At 32.7% G+C, this 23,396-nt stretch overlaps 1 long non-coding RNA gene across 1 annotated transcript; it reads right to left on the reverse strand.

Moving 5' to 3' along the window:
* Positions 1-485: 485 nt before the first annotated feature.
* Positions 486-22,988, reverse strand: LOC116556549. The gene is made up of 3 exons (XR_004271069.1): positions 22,976-22,988; positions 21,889-21,897; positions 486-593 (listed from the first exon to the last, which is right to left on the reverse strand). It is a non-coding gene; the product is annotated as an uncharacterized LOC116556549 (long non-coding RNA).
* Between the last annotated feature and the right edge of the window lie 408 nt (positions 22,989-23,396).

Here is a 23,396-nt window from a genome sequence, read left to right on the forward strand (position 1 = left end):
AGTTTCTATGTTCAGAATGGTATTGCCTAGGTTATTTTCCAGAGTTTTCATAGTTTTAGGTTTTACATTTAAGTCTTTATTTCATCTTGAGTTAATTTTTTATATGTGGTATAAGGATGGGGTTCAGATTCAATCTTCTGTATATGGCTAACCGGTTATCCCAGCACCATTTATTGAATAGGTGCTTGTTTTTGTCAGCTGTGTCAAAGACCAGGTGGTTGTAGGTATGCAGCCTTATTTCTTGCTCTCTATTCTGTTCCATTGGTCTATGTGCTTGGTTTTTTTTTTTTTTTTTTTTTTTTTTTTTTTTTTTGAATAGTGCCATGCTGTTTGGTTACTGTATCCTCGTAGTATAGTTTGAACTTGGGTAACATGATGTCTCCACTTTCTTTTTTCTTTTTCTTTCTTTTTTTTTTCTTTTTGCATAGTATTGTCTGGGCTATTTGGGCTCCTTTTTTGATTCCATAAGAATTTTAAAATAGTTTTTTTTTTCTAATTTTGTGAAGAATTTCATTGGTAGTTTTATAGGAATAGCATTGAATCTGTAAATTGTTTTGTGGAGTATGGCTATTTTAACATTATTGATTCTTTCTCTAAAGACAGACCAACTAAAACTGGGAAAAGGAATTAAATAGACATTTCTCCACAGCAGATATATGAATAGATAATAGACACATGAAAAGATGCTCAACATCATTAGTCATTAAGAAAATGCAAACCAAACTACAAAGTGATGCTACTTCACACCAAATAGGATGGCTATAATTTTTAAACGGCACAATAAAATGTGTTGGCAAGGACGTGGAGAAATTGGAACCCTCATGCATTGCTGATGGGATTGTGAAGTGGTAGAGCTGCTTGTGAAAACAGTTTGGCAGTTCCTCAAAAAGTTAAACATAGAGTTCCATATGACCCAGCAATTCCACTTTTATGTATCCAAGAAAAATGGAAACATATGCCAACACAAAAACCTGTACATGAATGTTTATAGCAACATTATGCATAATATCCAAAATGTGGAAACAACCCAAATATCCATCAACTGATGAATGGATAAATAAGATGTGGTATATCATAAAATAGAATGCTGTTCAGCAAAAAAAGGGAATGAGGTTCTGATACATGCTACAATATGAATGGACCTAGAAAACATTATACTAATGAAATAAGCCAGTCACGGAAGACCACATATTGTATGATTCCATTTATATACAATGTTTAGAATAGGCAAATGAGTAGAGCCAGAAAGCAGAATGGTGGTTGCCTAAGGCTGGGTGAATGGGGGAAAATGGGAAGTGATACAAATGAGCTTGGGGCTTCTTTTGGGGGTGAAGAAACTGTCCTGAAATTAGATTGTGGTGATGGTTGCACAACTCTGTGAACATACTAAAAACTATTAATTTGTATACTTTCAATAGATTATTTTTATTGAATGTTAACATCTCACTCAGCCTGTTAAAAAAATAAATAATGTGCATATTGCAGTTTTTAGGGGTGCAGTCCCCTGATATCTGAAACTTACTTTGAAATTCATCAAAGATACTATGGATTGTTAAAGGGATAAATGGGTAAATAGATGCATAGAGACACAGATATGTGATGAAGCAAACAGCAAAATCTTAACAATCATACAATTTAGGTGGCAATTATATGCATATGGCATTTTTATATGTTTGAAAATTTTCAAATATAATGTTGTAAAAATACCAAAAAAAGTAATTTGAAGCCAAATTTTAGTTCTGTAACCCAGAACCGAGTGTTGCAACCCAGAATGAAGACTTGGTAATATCTACGGAAAGGAGCATGTGTGGAATTCATCTTGGCTTTCATTTCACTAGGATGCTAATCAGCCTATTATTATTGCTTAAAATCCATGATCTATGAGTTTAGGATTAAACTGGGCTATGTGTTGCTATAATGTGTTAATATTTGCACTAGGGTGTTATAATATCTGGAGGGAATATAAAACTATAAATACATTAGTTACTGAGGGTGTTATTTGAAACACTGTTGCTTTAGCTTTATTGACAAAGTAGAATTTTGTGATTATGGAAGGTATGGTAAATAAAATGGCATCTTATTTGAGGTGCTTTTCTTTCCTATCCACCATTTTCAAAATCTTTTATATAGTATATGTTTTCTCTGTGAATAATTTTTCATTACATATATACGTGTGTGTGTGTGTATACACATATTTGACTTTGTTCTTCAGTTTAAAAGTACTTATATGTGTGTGTATATATGTGTGTGTGTATATATATATATATATCGTCACACAAAAAGTAACTATGTGAGATGATGAATATGCTAATTCACTTCACTATAGTAAGCAACTTCACTATCTATTTGTATCCCATATCATGTTCTAAGCCTCAAATATACACAATAAAATTGATTTAAATGAATAAGGAATAAAGAAAAAAAGGAATATTGATCTGCAGTTTTATTATAATATCGTTTTATGATTTTAGTATTAGAGTAATGCTGGCCTTGTAAATGAGTTGAAAACCATTCCCTCCCATTGAATTTTTTGAAAGAATTTGTGGTTGGTATAATTTCTTTCTTAAATGTTCACTAGATTTCAACAAAGAAGCCACCAGAAACATGGAGAGTTTAGGGGGAAGATAGCTAACTACAAATTCAATTTCTTTAATATATCTAGCACTATTCAGATTATTCATTTCTTTTTGAGTGAGTTTCAGTAGCTTGTATCTTTCAAGGGGTTTGTCTATTCATCTAGGTTTTAGAATTTGTTTGCATAAAGTTGTTCATGATGTTCTCTTATTATCCTTTTAATAGATGTCACAGTAATACTCATTATTTCCTTCAAGATATTGGGATTTTATTTCTATCATTTTTTTTCTTAATCAGTATAGCTAGGGGTTGTGAATTTTGTTGATATTTTCCAAGAATCAGATTTAGGCATTATTTTATTTTGGGATATTTAACCCAATTAACATATTTCTGTCATTTGGGTCATCTCAGAGTTGGCATCTGTTGACTGTCTTTTCCTTTGAAGTGGGGTCTAAGTTTCCTGGTTCTTTGTATGCCAGATCATTTTAAATTGTATCATGGCCACTGGGAATTTCATGTTGTAGACACTCTGAATTCTGTTGTATTGCCCTGAACAGTAGTGATTTGTTTCTCTTCCAGTAAGTAATTAAAATATTTAGCACCAAACTGAAAAATATCCTAACTGAAGTGGTCAGTGGCTCAAATCTCAGTTGTTGAAAGCTGTTTCCAGTTTTCCCTACATATGCATTTTTCACAGGTTGAACTGAGTTTAAACACAAAATTTAAGGTTTCCCTTCTTTGATTATTTCCTTTCCAGAGCTCTGTGTTTACTTGAATACCAGAAATATTTCTGGTTTACCATTAGAGTTTCATCCACTTCTATGCTTCTGTGACTCTAGTTACCCTCAGGTACAGCTGTATTCACATGGTGCCGGTCATTTGGTCCCTTCTAAAAATGTTTGTATTTGTACAGTTTCTAGAGCCCCAGGTATTTGGGTTTGTTTATTTTTGTCTAATGTTTATAGCTTATATTTATGGGAGGATCAATATGTTAGGTGCTTACTCCTTCAAAATGGAAGGAGAAACCACTAGTGGAAGCTTTAAGCTAGATAATTGTCTGTTTCTATAGAGATAGACTGTATTCACTTGGGATTGAGCAAAGGCATGAGCCTCAGTAAAGTGGACCCTTCAGAAAATATGTGTAAGAAGTCTGTCTTTAATTAATTAACAGTGAAATCCCTATTTATGATCCAAGTGGGTATGCTGAGGCAGACAGGTGTTAAGAATTTACAGAAGAGGTCTGAGTTGGAAAAAGAATTTTGGCAATCACTACTATATAGAATGTATGATATTTAAGTTAATTATACTGGATTAAACTATGAAAGGAATAATTTTATGTAAAGAAGAACAAAGTCTGAGGACTGAAACGAGACATTTCACAGCTTAGGAGACAGGAAAATAAGAAGAAACAAGGAAAAAGAGACTGAGAATAAAACAATGGACTTGGAAGGTATGAGGAGAATCAAATAAATGCTTCAAGTAAATTGGATTAAAATAATGGCAAATGTCGATAATAAATGAAATAAGGTGAGGACTGAAAATTGGCTGGTAAAATTGGATTAATGTACATTATTGATTACCTTAAAAGAGCAGGAGATTCAAGAAAAAAATATAAGAGGCAGAAATACCTCAGACGTATACAAACCTGTAAAGGGGAACAGAGTAATGGGGTAGTAATTGAAGGAGAAATTTGGAGTAAAGAAAAGTATTAATGTTAGAAGTAATAGCACACAATGTTTATTTGCTGGGAGAAATTATCTAACCAAGGGAAAAGAAAATTGAAGATGTGAGACATGAGTTGGTAAACATTTTCTCTAAAGGAACAGATATTAAATATTTTAAACTTTGTCAGCCATATGATCTCTGTCATAACTGCAACCATAGGTAACATGTAAATGAATGGGCATGGCTGTGTTCCAGTGAAACTTGGTCTACTAACAGATGAAAGACAGGGTTGGGTTGTGGGCTTTAGTTTGCTGGCCACTGATAGAAAGAGAAAAGAAGGTAATATCAGAAATTAAATTCTTGAGTATGCAAGCCTTGAGAGGATCCAATACACAAGTATGAAAATTATCATTTGATCAAAAAAGAAAGTTAATCCATTTTAATAGAAGTTAAGGTGAAATTTGGGCCTTGATACAGGTAGAATGGTAGATGGTGGTTGTAGAAGCATGTAGAACTCTCCTTTAGATTTCTTCTATTTTTCCATGTTTGGAAATGTTAAATCATCCACCTGATCTTAATTATCCTATCTATCTCTGATAAACATCTTCAGCTTTGCCTATCCCTATCCCATGCTCTGCTAATAGTAACAGAATCATTTTATAATAGGGAAAAAGAGAGGAAAATGCAAAATGATTTTAATCATTTCTCACATAACACTAATTCTGCTTCTCATTCATTAAATATCTAAAATGATAGATCAGTCTAAGAAATCAAGCTGTTAGAGTTATTTTTAACCCTTAATTTTACCAAACCAGATTCTAAATGTATAGTAATCCATTTTGTTGTTAGTTTTTTTTTTTTACTTGAGATTGTTCTAAAAGTGTACCTAACACATCTTTTTCCTGTTTGTGTATCATAATAAGGCAAAGAAATATTCTTAGCAATTTTTCCCAGCCATTTTCTAACTTCAAAAACTTTTCTCTAACTATGCTTAGTTTAGTAGAGAAATGTTTATTCTCATTGCATAAAATGACTATATTTTAACACCACTAAGATTTAGAAGGCATTCTATTTTGGTGGAGTACTTCTATGGGAGCCGATATTACATTATAGAAGGTGCTGTAAACTACAATGATTGCAAAAGTAATAGCAGCGAGAATACAGATATTTGAGAAAATTATGTTTTCTGAGATTGAATATATTGACAGGTCTTTCTAGCCTGCCCATTTTCCCTACTCTTCCAAAATCTGAAGTAATTGCCAGTGTCAATGCCCTGGATTCTATCAGGTTTGAGGCCATATTACCTCAGTCTTTTGAGCAAGAACCCTGCAGCCACATTATAAATCATGTTTAAAGTAGAAACCACATAGATTTTTTAAGTTAAAGGCAAGTATTTCTGGGTTCAGACATAGTTTTCAGAAAATAGCTTCTCACCTGTGTGTTGGGGACTTAAAATTGTTTTACTATGACACTAATATTTTTCCCTTCACAAGATACAGTGTTTGATAATTTGTAGGGAAAATAATATTTGAGTGGAAATGGGAGTCAAAAGTAACTGAGAGTAGATCTATTCTTGAAACCTGTGCTGGAATTTGGAAAAACTAATAAACTGTCACGGCACTTTAACTCAATGGTTAAGAGCACAGATTCAGTCTCCAGACTCACAAGTTTGAGAAAGTCACTTATGCCTCAGGATCTCTGCCTTCTCATCTGTAAAATAGAAATCGGTAATACCCACTTCATAGGGTTATTACAAGGAGTAATGTTTTAATATTTGTCAAAAACGTAGAACAGTACCTGGCACAATAAGTGTCATTTAAATAAAAACTAAATAAATAATGCATGAGGGGAAGTTATTGACACAAAAGAAAGTGGCCCAGGAAAAGAGCTTGGGGGTATCACTGCGTCAAACTATGTCATAATAAAAACTAAGTATTCATGCTCCCAGCTCATTTCTGCCTCAATAACTTTAGCTACAAGTACATCCTGACTTTTGAAGACGACTAATGCTAAATTAATGATAGTCCTTTCTTCAGAATGTATAGAAGTATTTTTTGCTTTTCTATTTCAGAGCTTTTAACATTATTATTGTCAAATATTTTTGAACTACACATTGCATAACCCTAAACGTAAATTTGTTATGTTATTTCTTCATTGGTATTGGACAAACTAAAATCTAATGACTTGGTTAGTTTTTTATCTATATTAAGAAATCTGATCAGACTTGCACTGAAACTATTTTATCCTGTTAGGAAGTTGCACTGTTGCAGAGGACCATTAACTCTTTCAGGATAGTGTGGAATCAGTGGGGAAATCTCTAATTGCTACTAGCACAGGTGAGTGGCATGGGTAGCAAATTATGCATGGCAGCAGCAATTTCCTAAAAGACCTGTGATTTCCTAGTGGTTAAAAAGCTTTAATGTGCCTCCAGTGCCTAAGTCATTAACAGAGAATGATTTAGGCACAGGAAGAATCTTACTAAAATGTGAAACTATGAAGGCATTACAAATAATAGTGTACCTGATAAAAGTACATGAATATCAGTTCGTGTCAGATACTTTTTCCCATTAATAATGTCATGAAAAATACAAAGCAATTGAAAAGCACAAAGAGAAATCTTGTCATAAAATGAGACAATAATCAGAAATAAAGCAAACACCTTTCCTTTATATGTTTACAACTTGCTCATATTTATAAAATCTTCACCTTTATGAGAGTTTAAAGTGCCACTATCTATATCACTGGCTTTCCAAGTCTTACCATCAGCTCCCATAGGAAACGTGTCATTCAATTTTAAAAACAGGGAAAACAGAGACTATATGTATTTCTAAGCTGTAAAACTTGTGATATCCAAGTATTTTATTTTGCTTTGGGAATATGTTTATTTATTTTATTTTTAGTTCTGGGGTACATGTGCAGGATGTGTATGTTTGTTACATAGGTAAAGGTATGTCATAGTGGTTTACTGCACCTACCAACCCCTCACCTAGGTATTAACCCCAGCATGCATTAGCCATCCTTTCTAATTCTCTCCCCTCACCCCACCCCCTGACAGACCTGCAGTGTGTCTAGTTCTCCTCCCTGTGTCAATGTGTTCTCATTATTCAGCTCCCACTTATAAGTGAGAACATGTGGTGTTGGTTTTCTGTTGCTGCATTAGTTTGCTGAGGATAATGGCTTCCAGCTTCATCCATGTCCCTACAAAGGACAGGATCTTATTCCTTTTTATGTCTGCATAATATTCCATAGTGTATATGTACCACATTCTCTTTATCCAGCCTATCATTGATGGACATTTGGGTTGATTCCATGTCCTTGCTATCATGAATAGTGCTGCAATGAACATATGTGTGCATGTATCTCTGTACTAGAATGGTTTATATTCCTTTGGGTATATATCCAGTAATGGGTTTGCTGGGTCAAATGGTATTTCTGCTTCTAACTCTTTGAGGAATCGCCCCACTGTCTTCCACAATGGTAGAACCAATTTACATTCCCATCAACAGGGTAAAAGCATTCCTATTTCTTCGCAACCTCACCAGCATCTGTTATTTCTTGACTTTTTAATAATGGCCATTCCGACTGGCATGAGATGGTATTTCATTGTGGTTTTGATTCACATTTCTCTAATGACCAGTGATGTTGAGGTTTTTTTCATATGTTTGTTGGCTGCATGAATGTCTTCTTTTGAGAAGTATCTGTTCATGTCCTTTGCCCACTTTTTAATGGGGTTGTTGGTTTTTTTCTTGTAAGTTCGTTTGAGCTCCTTGTAGATTCTGGATATTAGACCTTTGAAAGATGGATAGATTGCAAACATTTTCTCCCACTCTGTAGGTTGCCTGTTCACTCTGATGATAGTTTCTTTTACTGTGCAGAAGCTCTTTAATTAGATACCATTTGCCAATTTTTGCTTTTGTTAAAATACATAATGTTTTATTCCCTTAAAACAACAATTTAAAAATATGCATGTTCTCCTTTCAGTGTCTAGTGAAATGTGAAATTTATTTATTTATTTTTGAGATGGAGTTTTGCTCTTGTTGCCCAGGCTGGAGTGCAATGGTGCAATCTCCACTCAATGCAATCTCCACTTCCCGGGTTCAAGCAATTCTCCTGCCTCAGCCTCCTGAGTAGCTGGGATTACAGGCATGTCCCACCACACCCAGCTAATTTTGTATTTTTAGTAGAGACAGGGTTTCTCCATGTTTGTCAGGCTGGTCTCAAAATCCCGACCTCAAGTGATCCGCCTGCCTCAGCCTCCCTAAATGCTGGTATTACAGGTGTGAGCCACTGCGCCCAGCCATGAAATTTTTAAAATACACACAAGCATAGTCTACCAAATCACGTACAGTTCTGATTGCATGTTCAGTCCTATAATTTTCATGAGGGCATAATTTTTTATTCAGTTGAAATCCCATAACTTGGTCATTTCTCTATTATAAAATATGCTATTTTACTCACATTAACAATCTTATAATTAACATCATTTTTCCTAACTTTTGAGAAATAATTTACATATAATAAAACCAATATATATGAAGTGTATAGTTTGATGAGTTTTGGTGATTGTATGTATTTGTGTAGCCATTTCCACAAACAGGATATAGATCTTTTAAATAAACCCCAAAAGTTCCATAGTGACTTCTTGAATTAGATTTCCTCCTCTCATCTTCCACTCCAAGTAACCACTGATCAGCTTTTTATCACTATAGTTTTGCCTTTTCTAGAATTTCCTGTAAATGGAATCGTGTACTATGCAGTCTTCCATGTTTTACTTTCTAACGTAGCATCATGTTTTTGAGATTCATTCATACTTTTGTGCATATCAATATTTTGGTCCTTTTTATTACTGAGTAGCGTTCCATGGTATGAATATACCACAAATTGTTTATTCAATCACCACTTTTGGGACACTCCCCCACTCAGCTTGTGTATAAGTCTATTATAGTTAATTTTATGTGTCGACTTGACCACAGGATGTGGCATTATTCTGGGTGTGTCTGTGGGAGTGTTTCTGGATGAGGTTAACATTTGAATTGGTAGACTGAGTAAAGCAAATTGCCCTCCCTAATGTGGGAGGACCCTTCATCCAATCAGCTAAAGGCCTACATAGAAAAAGAAGCCAAACACTGCCTGCTTAACTGCTTGAGCTGTAACATTGCTGTTTTCTGGCTTTCAAACCATGACTGAAACATTATTCTTGGGTCTCGAGCCTGCTGGCTTTCCAAATGGAATTTAAAATGTTGGTTCTCCTGGTTCTTGGGACTTCAGACCCAATCTAATACAACATCATTGGCTCTTCTGGGTCTCCATGTTGCTAATTGCAGGTCTTGGTGCTTCTCAGCCAGTTCCTTATTACATATGTATGTGTATGTATGTATATATGTATACATAAAACAGGCACACACACACACACACACACACATACACACATATATCCTATTGCTTCTGTTTTTCTGAAGAATTTTGACTAGTACAAAGTCTTTCTGTAGACCTATTTTTTAATTTATCTTGAGTAAACATCTAGGAGTGGGACTTCTGGGTCATGAAAAGTGCATATAATGCTGATATTTAATTGGCAATTTTTTTTCAAAATGGCTGCAACATTTTGCATCCCCATCAGCAATGTATGAGAAATGCAGTTGCTTCATATCTTTGTCCAAACCTAGTATTTTCCATTTCTTAGATTTTAGCAATTCTAGTAAATATGTCCTTGTGGATTTAATTTTAATTTCCTCATGGTTAATGACATAGAGTACCTTTTCATATAATCACTGGCCATAGATCTACTTTCTTTCATTAAAGAAAGTGTGTTAAAATATAAAACATATAAATAAAGTGTATTTTCAGAGATACTTTTCTTAAGTACCTCTTAAAATCCTTTACCCTTTAATTTTTTTTTTTTTTTTTTTGAGATGAAGTCTCACTCTGTTGCCCAGGCTGGAGTGCAGTGGCAAGATCTTAGCTCACTGAAACCTTCACCTCCCAGATTCAAGCTATTCTCCTGCCTCAGCCTCCTGAGTAGCTGGGACTACAGGCACTTGCCACCACACCTGACTAATTTTTGTGTTTTTAGTAGAGATGGAGTTTTGACATGTTGCCAAGTCTGGTCTCAAACTTCTGACCTCAAGTGATCTGCCTGCTTCAGCCTCCCAAAGGGCTAGGATTACAGGCGTGATCCACTGTGCCAGGCAAAAAAATGTTATTTTCTTGATAGTGAATTAAATTTGTTCTTTATATTTTGGGGATACATAGCCTTCATTAAATTTATGATTTATAAACATTTCTTCCATTTGATATATGGCAATTTTGTTTTCTTAACCATGTCTGTCAAAGAACAAAAGTCTATTTTGTCTTTTGTTCTTTTACAGATTATGAATTTTCTTATGTCCTGTTCAAGAAACTGTCAAAGCCAATATGACAGAAAAATTTTTCCTATGTTTTCTTCAAGTGGTTTTATATCTTTATTCTTACATATAGGTCTATAATTCATTTAAGCTAAATTTTATATATGATTTTGAGTCAAAATTTTTTTTAGCTATACAAATAGCTAATTGTTCCAGTAATATTTATTTAAAAATATATCATTTCCCCTATTGGAACACCTTAATATCTATGTCAAAAACCACGTGACCATATATATGTGGGTCTATTTCTGGAATCTTGACTTTGTTCATCTAGATATTGTGTATTATACCAATACTACATTGTATTAATTATTTTAGTATTACAGTGAGTCTTGAATCAGACAGTGAAAGTTCCCCAAAGTTATTCTTTTTCAAAGCTATTTCAGCTATTGTAGATTATTTTTAATTCATATATTTATTATAATCAGCCTATCAATTTGACTAGGACTCCATTGAATCTATAGATCAATTTGAGAAGGACTGACATTTCAAACAAATTGAGTCTTCTAATTTATGAAAACTATATGTATTTATGTGTGTGTTCTTTAATGTCACCAATGTTTTGTAAATCAGTATTCAGACCTTGTTATTAAATGCATGTATAAACAGTTTATTTTTTACATTATTAAAATTTGAGTTTTAAAATTTATTTTTAAATATTAATTATATCTTATAGAAATACAATTTATTTATATTATATTGACCTTTGTATTTCTATTGATCTTATAAATTGTAAGTTTGAAAAACATGATTGTTAATTGTAATAACTAACTTGTAGATTTTAAAGGGTTTTCCACATACATAGATTATCTTCAAATAAAGATGGCTTTGTTTTTTTTTTCCAATCAAATTGTAGACCTTTTATTTATTTATTCATTCATTCAATTTATCTTTTTGCTCTATCTGGTACGTCCAGTATACTGTTGAATATAATGGTGGCAAATACTTTAAAGCTAATCCAATCTAAGAAAATGGGTGCCTGAGGAGAGGAAAAAGAAGAGAAAGTTAAAAGCTAATTAATTTCACTGTTGCTCATAAATAGGTACTGATACATAATTTAAACAAAGAAAAGACTAAGGATGTCATATAAATACATAGAGAACAAGGAATTTTTGAAGTCCCAAATGTCAAAGAACGACAAAATACTAAACATATTTAAATAAATACAAATGGACATAATTCACCTAATTTTTTTTTAGTTTAGAATTTAAACACAAAGCAAACTTAATTCTAATCTATGGAATAAAACAAAGATTGAAAATGAATTGATGGACGAGAGAAATTAGTTAGAAAACAAAATCTGCAAAATAAGAAAACATAAGATTGTTTAAAATAATAAAGTAGAATAGCTCACATAGGAAAGAAGAAAGCATTAAAACACAAAATAAGAAATAATAAGAACCAACCAAAGTAACTTATAATTTTTAAAAAATCAATCACAAACTATTTTATGCAGCCCTATGCAAAAATCTAAATTAAATGGATAATTTTCTAGAGAAATACAATAGAAGAATAGTTACCAGAAGAGAAATTTGAAACAGATAATTTCCCTAGATAATTGGAGAAATTTGTAAATAAAATAATGCCCTCCTCCCTGTGACTAACACCAAGCTCAGATGGTTTCACATGAAATCCTACCAAATCCATAAAGAACAGATCATTCTGATGGTAATTCACCTATTCATGAGTACATAAAAAGCTGAAATATATTAAAATTATTTTCATCAAGTATGAATGATATTTTATGCATAACCTGAAAAATGCCCAAAAAGAAAAACCACAGAACATTTTCATTTATCTCTCATTGAGGCATCTCATCTAGGCAATTTAATGCAAATTAATATGATTTATCTCTAACAATGTTGAAAAGACATTTTTACTGGATTCAAATCTGTCCTTTTTTAAAAGAAAACAAAATAAAAACACCTTGATAAAATAGAATTCAACAGATACTTCATTAAAATGATTTACGTACAGATGCATCTTGACTTACGATGTGGTTATGTTCTGATAAGCCCATCATAAGTTGAAAATATCGTAGGTTGAAAATGCACTTAATAAACCTAACTTATTGAACATCATAGCTTAGCCTAGTCTATATTAAACGTGCTTGAAACTCTTACATTAGTCTACAATTGGGCAAAATCCTCTAACACAAAGATTATTTTATGATTAAGAATGTATAATTCACACTCAGTAGAAAACGTACTTCAAATTTTGATTTTTTAATTAATCAAAATTCAAAATTGGAAGTGTCGTTTTTTACTGAATGTGTATCACATTCACAACATCATGAAATAAAAAACTCACAAGTTGAACCATTATAAGTTGAGGATTGTCTGTGTGTGTATATATAATCTTTTTTTACATACGTTAAGTTCTGGGGTACATGTGCAGAGCGTGTAGGTTTGTTACACAGGTATACATGTGCCAAAGCACGTGTTTATTATAATATACTGGTTGTGTTTCAGGTAAACGCAGAAAGATGACAAAATGCTGGCTACCATAATGCTACTTAACATTTTATAAGGTGCATTGGCCAGTGAGATTAAAATGGGAAAGAAATTAGAGGTATAACAATGTAAAACAAAGAGGTAAAAGTATTTCATATAACAGATAATAAGAAAGTGTAACTGTAACCCCAGGAGAATGATCTGAAAAGCTACTAGAAAAAAATAAGTTATTGAGTTATAAAATTAGTATTCAGAAATCAATAGACATCTGCACAAACAAAATGCATTAAAAATCATTAAAAGGGTTTTACTCGTTTACGATGGCAAAAAAACAGGAGAATATATAGAGAAACAAACCTGAAATAAAACTATAGGATGCAAGAATTGCACTTGGATGGAAAAACTATACCATGTTTCATCTAGGAAGATTCAACAATATAAAGATGTCTATTTCCCCCAAAGTTAATTTATAAATTATAAAATTTATAAATAACAAATTAATGTAATCCCAAGTACTAACTGGTTTGTTGCTGTTTTTGTTTTCTAAAATTAAGCAAGTATATTTGAAAGTTCATCTGGGAAATGAAGTAGGCAAAAATAGGTAGAAAAACACTGTAAAAGAAAATTAATGACGGAATATTAGCCCTACATGAAATTCAAATATACCATAATATGTTAATAATTAAAACCATGTTTCAATTCAATATAAATAGGAAAAGCAATTAGATAGCATGAAAAAATTAGAAATAGACTGAAATAAGTATGGAAATCTGTATATGATAAGTGGCATCTAAAAATAAGTGGGTAAAAGTACATTTTTAAAATAAATTTTGTTTGGATAACTAAACGTCATTTCAAGGGTAATAAAAGATAATTTTTGGCTCTATTGCTCACAGAATACATCAGGATAAACTCCAATTGGGTTGAAATTTTAGATAATTCTTCAGAAAAAGAAATTCCGCAAGTATCAGAAATAAACATGGGTGAATTTTTGAAATTAGTAGTTAATAATTAACAGAAAATAAAAATCCAGAAGGCCTAAATGAAGAGTAATAAATGTTTCTGAATTAGTTTTTAAATCAAGAGCAAAATCAAAAGACAAATGAAAAGCAGTGAAATATCTTTACAGTTTGTACCACTGACAAAAGACTAACCTCCTTAATTAACAAAAAAAACCTCCTAGAAATCAAGAATAGTAAGACCAACAATACAACAGAAAAATGGGCAAATAAATGACTGGTAATTCTTAGAAAAAAATATAAATTGAATTTTAAAATAGAAAATGATTCTGAGATTTTTTATAAATTAAAAAATGCAAACACACTCCACAGAGAAGCCTTTCCTTACCTATCATATTCCAAATTTTTAACAAAATATGGCTGTTGAGACTATGGGAAAATAGCATTCTCATACATTAGTGGTAAAAGTGGAAAATGGTGCAACTCCTATCCAGGAAAATCTGCCATCATTTACCAAAATACAAATGCAGTTGCCCTTTGACCACAGATCTTCTCTTCTGGGTATCTGTCCTACAAAAGTGCTCATGCATTCTAAATGATATATGAACAAGATTACTCATTGAGACACTGTAATAGTAAACAACTGTAAATAAACCATGCGTATATCAATAGGAAATTTATGAACTAACCAGAGCTATATCTACATAATAGAATATTATGCATCGTAAAACGAATGAGTGTAGCCTTTATGTATCAAGATAGAGTCATCTCCAATAACATTTTAGAGTAAAAAAAAAAACAAGATAAAATACTGTCTTGTTCAGCGTGCTACGTTTTTTTTTTCTAAGACATGAAGCTAGAGAATATATTTTCATATTTGCATGTATTTGCATTAAACACTGGGAGGATAAGAAAAATGCAATAAAAATATTTATCAGTACACAGTACAGTAGAATGGGTTGAGAGGGTGGATAGCGACAAGACTTCCAAACAGGTATCTCACATGATTTTAAATAATATAAATATATTATCTACTCAAAAAATTAAATCTTAAAAATACCATAGGAATATGGCCCTGCTCTCTACTTTGAAGTATCATTTTAAATAATAGCTTAAATTTATGTTTCTACTTGGTTTTAGAAGATATGATTACATATGAAGAAAAATAAGATTTTATCAGATACATTTGATATAAGAGGGTTTATATATTTCTCAATTATAAGACAACAGTATTTCATTAATTATTGTCTCTACCTCTTTCTGGGGAACAGTATCCCTTGTTTATTTCACACATTATTAAAGACTGGGATAAACTACTGGAAAACTGAGTTTGTAACTGTTTAAAATATAAAACATTCTTTAATTTTCTGCTAGGAAGAACAAGGGGGAAAAAAAAAAAAAAACCCTTTTTACTCCAGAAGTCATTACTGTATAATTCACTGGGCTATCTGTCTACTAACTTGAGTGGAATATATTAAATTTATTAGGCAACAGAAAAGCATGTTATAAAACTCTATTTTGTCAATTCATTTTTTAAAAATACAAAAGATGTAAGCACATTCAGTTCTTCACAGCTACAGAATTCTCCAAGTAACAGAATTATATTCACATTTATTAATAATTTGATAGATTGTTGCCTGGTTTTTAACCAAATACAGTCTGTTTGCATATTCTAGCTATATTTTATTTAAAATTCAGCCATCTCACATATACTTTAAGGTGAGCAGGAAAAAAGTCATATTTAGCCAAAGAGAACTACCTATATGACATTACTATAAGTAAGTGTATATATTCTGTTTCTGAGAAAATGGACTAACAGCTTGAATATGTAAACATATTTGAGTCTAAATAATTATTAAGGAAAATAAATAAACTATTATAAGATTCATATAAATATTGCATCCATATTTCATGTTGGCAATTTTATATTTATAAATTCTTTTTTAAAAATAAGAGACATAATAATAAGTTGGGGCACATACTAATTGCAGGACAGAAGGACTCCATCCACAAGAGAAAATTGTTTAGGCCAAGTCAGAATTTTTAGCTGAATCTTTCAGCAAGCAGCCCTGTAAGATTCATCCCCAGTGACGGTTACATTGGTCGTATTTAGGAAAACAAAGTCATATGCTCATCTCATTTCCAAAGGACATGCAAAATGCCCAAGGAATGCATTGCTCTTCAAAAATACTGCAAATACTATTTAAGTATTAAGATAGAATCTTAGATCAGCAATCCCCAAATGACGCCTGCACTGAGAGTTAACAGTAGCTAGAATTGAAGAATTTTGTTTTTATCCACCCCAAAAAGATTTATTTGTGATAATTACAGATAATACATTTGACCTGCTGAATATAGATAATGGCATTTTAACAACATAATAAATTTATATTTTAACTCTTTTAAAATATATATAAAATATATGTTAACTTTTAAAATATATATAAAATATATATTTCAACTCTTTTAAATATAAATATATTATGTTTTAACACAATAAACTTTAAATTTAAAAACTTTAAATTTAAACTTTAATATTTAAAAAGTTTTAACTCTTTTAAAATATAAATAGATTATGTTTTATAAAGATCTAGACGGGTCCAATAACATACATGGTTAAAAATTGTAAAGATAAATATTATACATTGTATTTTAAGTGTAATTGAACACATATAAAGAGTATAGTGTTACAAGTAGAGTAATATAACTTGCAAATTAAAATTATCATAAATGAAATAAATTATATTTGAAGCTAAAATATAAGTTTATCAGAATAATGCAAAGTATGTTATGAAAATGCTCAGAACAAGAAATTGGTTACTCATCTTTTAAGTGTAAATATATAAGATAAACATATGAAATAAATATATCTATAAATATAAATCAGAACGTTTGTACATGTAATTCTTTGATGTAAAATGGAACTGTTAAAAGAGTTAGCAACTCTGCACCTCTGTATATATATGTCTTAGCAATAAAGCAGCATGGGCTAAGAATGCAAAAATAAAAAAATAAAACACTGCAAATACAAATGTCCTTTCAATTTGTTTTCCACCAATAATGTAGCTATCTTTGAAAAGAACAAGAGAAATGAGTTAGCAACCTATCTTAATGGTTTGTTATTATCTAAATCTATCTAGCTATACTCTCTTGCTTGAATACCCTACTTGGTCTAATACAAGCTTGATAACTTATATCACAACATAGACAAAAACCACCACTTATTCATGTTTTAGTGCTCTTTAGGGCATTCCTCTCTAGTCCTTTCCCCCCATAATAAATATTCTCAGTGGCAGCTAAATGATTATTTTCCCCCCTCTCAGTTCTCATAACCTCTTAATCTGAATGGGATTTGGGAGGTCAGTTCTTAACAACTCTTTCTTTCTCTAGACTAATTTACTGTTCTACTTAAAACCAAAGATTATGTAGTTTCTTTCTTTATGCCATTAGCTAACATCAATCGTGCACCTACTATGTGCCAGTCGTGAGACATGTATTGTCTCATTTATTTTTAGGAACACATTAAGGTAGGTACAACAATTTTATAAGCTCTTAAATATTATATATTACATATACAAAGCTAAGCAAATCATATGTGTATAGCATTTGTTATCACAGAATAAACCTACCCACATAAAGCACTCAGACTAAGAAATAATACCTTACCATTGCTCCCGAGGCCCCATCATAATCCCTCCCTTGTCTGAAAAGGTAATGACTATGCTGCCTTCCAGCAACAAATTACTTGCCTGTTTTGGAACGTTCTGCAAATGCAATCACATAATTGAGTTCTCTTTTACCTGGCTTCTTTTGCTCTATGTGTTTGTGAGATTTATCCATAAAGTTTTGTGCAGTAGCTGTCCTTACTTCATTGCTGTATAACATGTCATTGTGTGTATAGACAACTTACTTATCCATTTCATTCTTGCATGACATTTTGGTTGTTTCCAAGTTGAGGATATCATGAATAATGCTTGTATGAACATTCTTTCCTATGTTTTTTCAGGCACATATGTGTGCTTTTCTGTTGGGCATAATTAATAGTGGTATTGTTGGATCAGGGGATCTGCATATCTGAAAATTTAATAGATACTGCCAAGTAATTTTCCAAAATAGTTCTTTTCACCATACACCCTAGTAAGAAATAAATGAAAGCTCTTTACCAACAATGTTGGATATTTTCTGTCTTTTAAATTGTAGTATTCTAGTGGACATCTCATTGTGGTTTTACTTTGAATTTCCCTGATTAATAATGAGGTTGAGCATCTTTCCATAGGATCATAAGCTATTTTCATGCTTTTATAGAGGATATTAAAAATTTATTATACCTTTTTTCACTTGGGTCTTCCAACTTTTTTCATTAATCTATATGTTTCCTTTGTGCATATCAGTTGCAAATATATTGGTTTTAAAAATCTTAAATGTTATCATTTGATGAACAGAAGTTCCTACTTTTAAAATAGCCCAATATATCCATCTTTCCCTTTACTTTGGGGGAAATTTTTCCTCTTCCCAAAGCTCTTAAAGATAATCTTCTATGACTTATTTATACCCATTTTAAAATCATTTGAATGCCCTTATGTGTGTGGGCATGCTTCTGAACTCTCTGTTTTATTTCATTGACTATTTGTTTGTCTCTGTATCATCAGCACACTATCTGAATCATAATCTTGATAACTACAAATATAATTTCTCCAACATTTTTCTTCTTCAAATATATTTTATCTGTACTTGTATTCTTTAATTTCAAATTTCCTTTCCTGGCCGCAAAACACATATATAAACACCATGCTAGAAATTTTATTTAGATTGTATTGAATTTACAAAACTATTTTGGGAAAATTGGCATCTTTTCAATAATGAGTCTTCCAATCTATGAACATGTATACAACTTCATTTTCTTCTGTATTTTGAATTTCTCTTTGTACCGTTTCTTTCAGTTATAGTTTTCTGCGAAATGATTTTAGATATGTTAATTATATTTATTTCTAGGCATTTGGCATCTTTTGATGCTATTGTAACTGGCACCATTATTATACATTTCATATTGCAATTGTACCCTGTCTACAGAAATACAATTGCAATGACTAGTTCTATCTGGGTTCTGACCAACTTGATGGAGTAATATCCTGAGAACATTACATTTGAGCCTTACTCTACATGTCTTACACTTCCTGCCTTGGACTTCCCTACTAAATTACGGCATGGGGTGCAACAGTAAATATGCAACACAGAACTGGAGATGAGTTTAATGCACGTTAGAGAGTTTCAACAAAACTATGGAATCTCAAGGATAAACATTTCTCCCTTTTAACCCCTGCGTGAATGTTCCTGGGGCACATTTAATACAACTTTTTTACATGATACCATGGATAGAGCCACTAGTTACTTGTAGCAATAGCCAACTCAGTGGGTTTTTGTTTTTGTTTTTGTTTTTTGGGTTTTGTTTTGTTTTGTTTTTTTCCTACTTGGAATTCTTTGGTCCTCACTGCTGCTTCCTGAGGCATACTCCCCCCAAATAAATGGCTCACACACAAACCTTTGTTCCAAAGTCAGTTTTCTTGTCAAGACATCCTACCATCATATTTAAGGGAAAGCCTTAACCGTTTCAAGTGAGCCATATGGTTGTAAATAATCTGGCCTCATGCTACCTCTCAGGCCTCATGTCTTCTACACTTCCTTTTTTTGCGGTCTGCTCCAGCCACTCTGGCCCCTTTGCTGTTCTTCAATCATTCCAGGCATCATCTCTTCTTAGAAAAGTCATGTTTTCTGCTTTCTCTGCTTGGAATATTAGACATAGATATAGATACATAGGTATATCTCCATGTGCCTTCCTTTTTCTTCTTAAAGTCTGTTCAATCAGTACATTCTCTGTGATGTCTTTTTTGTCCAGACTTTAAAAAATTGCAACAAACACAACCCCATCCCATCATTCCTATCTTTATCTTCTGCTTTATATTTCTACTTAGCATATAATCTAATATTAATACATCAGGACATGGGTTCTTATTTGTCTTTCTCGCTCCTGTATCCATAGCACCTATAACATTGCCTGACATTTAATAAGGATTCATTAAATATCTTGTCAAGTGAAGTTTTTAAAGAGGAAAGGACACCCCTCCACTTATGTAAAAATAGAGTAAAATAAGAAAATGTTTGAAATCACCATTGAAAGAATAATTTATTAAATTTAATTTAAAACTTAAAATTTAAAAAATAGGGGAATATAAAGCTCCCTGGAGATTGTAAGTACTACAAGACACTTCATGTTTAGCAAGATGAAAGTGAAGCTTCAGTTCTTTAGGGTGTGGGAATGAAGAAGACATAGAGGAATTAGCTCTAGTGAGGCATAATTTGTATTCAATCCACTCATTTTAGGTGTATGGCTTGATGAGTTTTAAGAAATGTATTCAGTCATATACCTATCAAGGCAATTATAAGATAGATAGAATATTGTCATCATCTGCACAAAAGTTCCTTCATGCTCCTTTGCACTCAATCCTGTCTGCTGACCCCAGCTGTACAGCAGCAAATAACTGATCTTTAATTTTTTTAATTTTCCTATTGCCATGCTCTCTTAGTCCATTTGGGCTGGTGTAACAAAATACTATAAAATTTGTAGTGTATAAACAACAGAAATTTATTTCTCACTGTTTGGAGTCTAGGAAGTCCAAGATCAAGGTGCAGGTAGATTCAGTGTCTGGTAAGGCCTGCTTTTGGTTCATAGATGGTACTTTCTACCTGGGTTCTCACATTGTGGAAGGGACAGGTTAGCTGTCTTTTTTATAAGGGCACTAGTCCCATTCATTAGGGCTCTACTCTTATGAACTAATCACCACCTAAAGATGCTACCTCCTAATACCATCACCTTGGAGGTTAGAATTTCAATATACTAATTTGGAGGAACATAAGCATTCAGTCCATTGCAGTCCTAAACCAGTTTTGATACTGTACTCTAGCTGAATATGAGATAAATTGCATATTGATGAATGTGCACACTTCTGGGGCATATTACATGTTGATGAATGTGCACACTTCTGAGTCCTAAGAAGTATGTCCATGAGTGCCCAAAGTGAGAGGCTTCATGGTTGAGATAAGCACTTCAGGAATGAATCAGTCTCCCTCAAAGATTCTTACTGGTGGAATTTGTAATGTTATAGGACTGGTTGTTGAAAATGTCTTTATGTTTCAGTGATAAGACAAAACATTAATGAACTTAGTACATAATCCTCATGTGGGCTTAGAAGTTGGAATGACCTACCATTCCCATGATACTTGCAGATATTTAAGTCTCTATAAGTCCTAAGTTTTCAACAAATTGAAGTTAAAGGTGCTGAGAAGAGAAAAGATATTGGATTTTCTGCTAATTTGGTCCTATGATATATGAAATCACATATATTATTTATTTATTTGCTTGCTTGCTTATTTAAAACATTTAACATGAGATCTATCCTCAACAAATTTTAAGTACACAATACAGTATTGTTAACCACAGATAATGTTGTACAGCAGAACTCTAGAACTTATTCATCCTATATAACTGAATCACATTTATTTATTTGTTTATTTTGTTTTTTGAGACAGAATTTGCTCTTGTACCCAGGCTGGAGTGCGGTGGTGCAATCTCAGCTCGCTGCAACCTCCACCCCCCAGGTTAAAGCGATTTTCCTGCCTCAGCCTCCTAAGTAGCTGGGATTACAGGTGCCCACCACCACGCCCAGCTAATTTTTGTATTTTTAGTAAAGATGGAGTTTCGCCATGTTGGCCAGGCTCGTCTCGAACTCCTGACTTCAGGTGATACACCCACCTTGCCTCCCAAAGTGCTAGGATTACAGTCATGAGCTACTGCACCTGGCCATGTATTTTATTTTTGGAAAAAAAAAAAAAAACAAACAAGTTTGTTTAGCTGTATTTGCAACTCAAGCTGTGAAACAGATCACAACATGGCGCTCACATATTTAAAATAAATATATCACAATGCTGGCAAATATTTGACATGTAAACCTTTGTTTTAGTGGACCAAAATATATTTCATTTCATTGACTTTAGCCTAGCATCAGAGCAATAGCTCCCAATTTTGTATCACAGGCCTTTAATATCACTGTTCAAGCCATTGACACAAATGTTGAAATATTTAGAATCAAGTAGTGTCTTGAGCTTTGTGACCACAGAATTTTCTCTGGCTATCTTAGTCAGTTTGGGCTGCTGTAATAAAAATACTGTAGGGTGGATGACTTAAACAACAGACATTTAGGCTGGGCATAGTGGTTCACACCTGCAGTCCTAGCACTTTGGGAGGTCAAGGCAGGTGGATCACTTGAGGTCTGGAGTTCGAGACCAGCCTGGCCAACATGGTGAAACCTCGTCTCTACTAAAAAAAGTAATAATAATAATACAAAAATTAGCCGGAGGTCGTGGCACATGCCTGTAATCCCAGCTATTGGTGGCTGAGGCATGAAACTGGGGACGCAGAGGTTGCAGTGAGCTGAGACTGCACCACTGCACTCCAACCTGGGCAACAGAGAAATACTCTGCCTCAAAAACAAAAACAAAAACAAAACAGAAAACCCAGACATTTACTCCTCACAGGTCTAGAGATTAGGAAGTCTAAAATCAAGGTGCCAGCTGATTACATTCCAGGTGAAAGAAAGCCCTCTTTCTTATTATGTCCTCATATGGCAGAAAGAGAGAGAGAAATATCCTTGATCTCCTCCTTTTTTAATAAGTGCGTTAGTCCCATGTAAAGACCCCATCTCATGACCCCATCTAACTGTAATCATATCCAAAAAGCTTCAGCATCCCATTAGGGTGTAGTGGTTCAACATACGAATTTTAGGAAGACACAAATACACAGTACATAACAGGCTGACACTAATAATAATGACAGCTAACCTTTACATAGTTAGTGCTCACTATGTACCATGAAATGTTTTAAGCATTTCAAAACTATTAATTTATTTAATGTTAATTAAATAATTTGATCAGTTTATATTAATTTATTTATCCCACAATTCTCTTTGAAGTAATTGGTATAATTGGTATCACTTTATATACAGTGAGACAGAAACATAGAAATGTTAAATAGCTTGCCCAAGACTATACAACTGAAAAAGGCCAAGACCATGATTCAAACCCTCGTCCTGGGTCCTGTGTTGTTGTTGTTTTTAGTGTATATATTTAAGGTGTACAACATGAGGTTTTGATCTACAGACACATAGTGAAATTGCTACTACAGTTAAGCAAATTAACATATACATCTCCTTACATAGTTACCTTTATTTGTAATAAGAGCACCAGAAATATGCTGACTTAGCAAATTTCCAGCAAGCAATGCAATGTTA

This window comes from Sapajus apella, unplaced genomic scaffold (genome assembly GCF_009761245.1).
Source record: "Sapajus apella isolate SASKATOON/1434 unplaced genomic scaffold, GSC_monkey_1.0 scaffold17, whole genome shotgun sequence".
Taxonomy (NCBI): Eukaryota; Metazoa; Chordata; class Mammalia; order Primates; family Cebidae; genus Sapajus; species Sapajus apella.